At 40.9% G+C, this 5,372-nt stretch overlaps 1 pseudogene; it reads left to right on the top strand.

Annotated features, from left to right (window-relative positions):
- The first annotated feature begins 1,307 nt into the window (after positions 1-1,307).
- On the top strand, positions 1,308-4,416 carry LOC107574572 (uncharacterized; annotated as a pseudogene).
- Positions 4,417-5,372: the final 956 nt, after the last annotated feature.

Here is a 5,372-nt window from a genome sequence, read left to right on the forward strand (position 1 = left end):
ACGCAGGGATGGAGGATTGGGAAGGCTCAGCCTCAGCTTCTTTGCCCTCCTCAGACATTTCCTGCTTTTGCTGAGCCGAACCCAGCAGAGCACTGGCCCATAGAACCAGACGAACCCCTGGATCAGACGATGTTAATGAAATAACATCATCCTCCAGCAGCTCACTCTCGTCCACAGCCGACGATCGCGTGAGGGAAAACCCCTCTTCGAACTCATCGGCCATATTCACCTGCGATCCCCACGAGCTCATTCTCCTCCGTGCCTCAGCACCGGCGGGTCCTGAATCGCGGGGAGCAGATGGCTGCCCCTCTTTCCTTGAAAAGAGAGACAAACGAGAGCAGAGCGTTTTCATTGGAAAAACACTCGCAGTGCATACCGATTGTCCCCTCGGAGACATCGCGTGCGTGCTCTTCGCCCAAACAAATAACGCATAGATCGTGTGTGTCATCAGATGTTAAACAACGACAACACGGATGCACACATCCTCTAAACGCTTTGCTAGTGCTCGCCATAATGATATGAATAGAGATTGCTCTTACCACAGAAATGCACGCTTCAAACAAAACAGTTAATGAAGACGAAGAAGAGGATGATGTGTTCTCCCGGCACCTATTTATACTATAGTCGCACCGGTAGTGACGTTATGGCTGTTGCCGGCCAACGTGTTGTTAGTGTTTTTTCAATGTATGCTTCAGACACGGGTCACGACGAGGCGTTCCCCATAGCGACCCCTAGAGGACGCAGTTCGAAGTTCCCATGAAAGGGAAGTTAGCCTAATACTGCTGCATGACTGTCTTATAATACTGATGGCAAATTTGACATCTTTCTGTCTGTAATCAATGTCTCAATGTTCCTATTTTGGATAGGTATCAGTTCAACATTATCTTGAATTTTTTTTTCTTTCGCTATTGGAAACACACTACACTAAATGAAGGCATAAACTGATAAAATGTAAACTAAATGTAAACCTTCAATGCAATTTATTAATTTTTGGATTAAAATGTCTGTCAATTTTTATTACTCTCAGTATACCATGGAAGTCTCAGTAATTGACTTGCAATTGAATGAACGCAAAACAAAAAGTTCATACCCTCCATCATTCTTTGTTTTGACAGAACTTACTAAGTTGAGGATCTTTGGTCTGTGAGAGCAGATCTGTCAATGGCTACACTGACCGTAAACTTCATCACCTGGAATGTTAATGTACTTAAACAAAACAGAGACCAGAAATTTCAAGAACTACAAAATTGCTTTCTTACAGGAGACACACATCGGAACAGAAGACGAACATATAGATAACTATAAAGATGAGTGGCATATTTTCTACACAAAGTACACCTCCTCCTGCAAGGTACAAACATACTAGTGCGGAAAAGACCAGATTATGAACACAGAAGTGATGAAAAAGATACTTGTGGAACTTATGTTGTGTTGAAATATAAACTGGGAAGTCAGCTGTACACTCTGGTGAGTGTTTATAACCATGAAACAGACACAAAAACCCTTGATAATCTTTCAAGATACCTGCAGTCAATGACCACAGGCTACATAAAAGACTTTCCTGTGTCCAGGCTGGATTACTTCTTTGTTCCAGAAGAATGTATTTGGCATGTCAGAAGTTGTGATATTAGAAACTCATAGAGGCCTGACCATCAGCCTGTGTCTTTAGAGATCAACAACATCCCCACAATGCCTTTTCAGAAAGATCTCCAGATACAAGTAATCTTCCAACAGCTGAATCTAAAAAAGCATCTTTTTACAAATGAAATGGGTTCATCAGTGGGTGAAGAACGCTTATGCCGAGTTCACACGGCACGATTTTCAAACTCGTCGGATCGCCGTTGTTTGCACACTGCGTGACTTTCTGGGGTAGCGTTCAGTTGCTGCTGTGTTCACATTGCACGATGGATCAGCGACAGGGGGGTTCACACTGCATGACTTCACAATAGGAAGAATCGCCGACAGCTCTGTCTGGTCCGCAAACTACGTTTCACAACAAAACACACTCGAGAAGTGATAAGGAAATAACGTGAGAACCCGCGTGCGTCAGACCGGAGTTCTCGCGAGCAAGACTGTAATTATTTAAAATATATATATATATAGCCTGCAAATTGTCTGTGAGCTGATTTCCAGCTACAAGGAGAAAAAGAAAAACAGATTATGCAGGAGGGAGATGCAGGGAACAGGGATTGGGTGTTCTGCAAAGAGAGTTGGAGGTAAATAATTTTGCAGTAACTGTTATGCTGATGTTGTGGCTGGTCAAGCAAATGTTTGTGCTTGTTTCTGTATGATATGTAGGGTATCAGACCGAATCAGACAATCTAAGATTTGGTCAAAACATGGTTGAAACATGAGGAGCCCACAGAGGCCCAAGACAACAGGATGCTCATAAATCAGACCCTAGTCCTAGCCAGTCTGAAGCAAGCATAACCAACTCTTTCACAGAAAAGCTTTCAACATTAACACAAAAGGAACACACTGATCATAACAACTCAGGAAGGAGATTGTCAATTTTAGGGCAAGTAATCAAGATTAAATGGTCAAAGAGATGACCGCGTGACCATCACATGGTAACCAGTGATAGCAATCACAATCTCTTTGGATTGACTCCCCCACTTAGGAGACAAAGAACAAACAGATTCCTTACCGACCTTTTAACCTCTGGTCTTCACAGAATATGTCCTCATCCACAGAATGCTACAGAAACTACCTTTCCATGTAAATATGCATCTAAATGACACTAAAAGGACTTGTTGTGAGCAATTAATAATTTCTATGCATAACTCCATATCATGTATGTAACTCACATGTGACTTATCAGGTCTTTATCATTTATTGTGTATGTATTTTGAATAACTATTGAATAGTTTATAGGATCACATTCATGATTAGTATGTGTGTGTTTGAATCTTCTTGCTTGAAACTTTTCTTCCAATCAATTCTTTGTCAGATGTATCATATTCTTGTTATAGAAATCATGTCCAAAACTATACTCTGCAAGAGCGGGAAAAACGCGGACCATGTGACTGATAAGAGAACATTTGATTTATTGAATGGGGAGGAGAAATATACAACACCCCGAGCAAACACGACATCTAATTGGTCAAAACACAATTTGGGGTGTGTTAAACACCCCTGTTTAAATACTCAGAACACCATCAAAACTTTGCTTTTTGTGTCTAGCTTTTAGCTTTTCGCTTCTAGTCATGCTTTTTAGTTATATGCTTTTTAGCCATGCGGCTTTTAGCTTTTCGCTTTTAGTCGTGTTTTTCAGTCATCGCTTTTTAGCGCTTTTTGAGAGTGCTCTGGCTTACACGCCATCTCCTCCAAAACCATGAGGAGAAACGCCACCTGGTCTCGTCAAACTTTACTTCTATTTCTATTTCTTTAGTTTATTTTATTTTCAGTATATATCTATTAAAATACTGATATTCTGGTCTATAACTCCTCCCCGAACTTCCCGCTGCCCAGTATCTTGGTCTCTCATTGGCTGTAGGTCATCGCCGATGTGTTTTTCAGTCAGAACTCATTTCACACAGCGTGATTGTGAATCGCCGACAGCTCCAGATATTTAGCATGCCAAATATTTCGCGGGCGTTGGCGACGTGTCGGCGATTCCCTCAGATCGCGTCTTTGATAATTCACACTGCGGGATTGTCACTCGCGTGAACGAGCACCGATTTGCCTCTGATGTCGGTCATTTGTCGGCGATTTCACAAAACCTGTCGGCGAGTGAAAAATCGGGCTAATATCGTGCAGTGTGAACTCGGCATTACATGCAGTCAATGAGGTTGACATTATATCAGCTGTAAAATCTCTTCAAGTGTCAGACACACCAAGACCAGAAGGCATCCCAGTTTACATCTATAATGACAACATTCAAGATCTAATTCCATACTTAAAGATGCTCTATGACAGAATCCACAGAGGTGCATTTAACTACTGTGAAAAGTCCACATGATGATAGTCAACACTTTTTAAACGTTGATTACCTCATCATTGCAACTATTCTGGCAAAACTTTTGGATGGTTACTTGGATTCACAGTCAAAGGGTCGTGTACCAAAAAATTCAGCTGCTGTCATGATCAGTCCCAAAACATTCTGCACTGAGATGAGGTTGTCTCGTATTCAGGATGAGATAGAAAAGTAAAAACGGTCAAACCCGACTCCGTATCAGGATTTCCTCATTGTGAAAAACCTTTTCAGAGATGCACCAGAAGTAGATAGTGAATCTGCAGATGTTTCAATTGAGAGAGACAAACTGCTGGATCAGGGCTGCCCGCTAACCCCATGCAGTTCTCATTACGCTGACTCTGAAATGCTTTGCCTCTGCATTAGCTGGGAGTTTAAAAAAGCATGATATTCTGATTTTCAGCATGTCTGAACAGTCTCAACAGTCTGACACCGTGGTATAACGAGCACACTCGCACCCTAAAGAGAGCAGCCCGAAAAATTGAACGCAGCTGGAGGAAAACAAAACTAGAGGTATTTTGTATTCCTTGGCGGGAAAGTAACCTATCATACAGAAAAGCATTAAAAACTGCTAGATCTGATTACTTTTCTTCTCTTTTAGAAGAAAACAAACATAACCCCAGGTATTTATTCAATACAGTGGCTAAATTTACGAAAAATAAAGCATCAACAAGTGATGACATTTCCCAACAGCACAGCAGTAATGACTTTATGAACTACTTTACTTGTCGATACTATTAGAGATAAAATTGTAACCATGCAGCCATCAGCTATAGTATCGCACCAGATAGCTTGCTATAGATCGCCTGAGGAACAATTTAGCTCATTCTCTACTATAGGAGAGGAAGAATTGTATAAACTTGTTAAATCATCTAAACCAACAACATGTATGTTAGACCCTATTCCATCTAAGCTCCTAAAAGAGGTGCTTCCAGAAGTCATAGATCCTCTTCTGACTATTATTAATTCATCATTGTCATTAGGATATGTCCCCAAAACCTTCAAACTGGCTCTTATTAAGCCTCAGAGCTAAACATGCTGTTTTGTTGTTTTCTTTCCCCCCTCTACCTAGACTGACCATGTATGCAGTTGTTACTCTGCAGGACTCAGAAGAGGTGATGGTGGCACCATCACATTGGTTGAGCTCAGACAAGAAACAATGTTACTGGCCCCCATTCAGATCAACAGAGAAGTGCATGGAAGCTGTTCAGAACAGAATTAAAGCTGAAACAGGAGGGAAACAATGGGATAAATTAAATATTAGCTTTCACAGAGAATATGGTATGGTAATAACTGTTTAAATTTGAGATTTATTACTGTTGATTAAGTTCTCAAAAAATACAAAACTATTTATCTTATTACAGTCACTTTCGATAAGGCAAAAGAGTATGGCGTTATT

The sequence above is a fragment of the Sinocyclocheilus grahami genome, unplaced genomic scaffold (genome assembly GCF_001515645.1).
Source record: "Sinocyclocheilus grahami isolate Dianchi unplaced genomic scaffold, SAMN03320097.WGS_v1.1 scaffold2272.1, whole genome shotgun sequence".
Taxonomy (NCBI): Eukaryota; Metazoa; Chordata; class Actinopteri; order Cypriniformes; family Cyprinidae; genus Sinocyclocheilus; species Sinocyclocheilus grahami.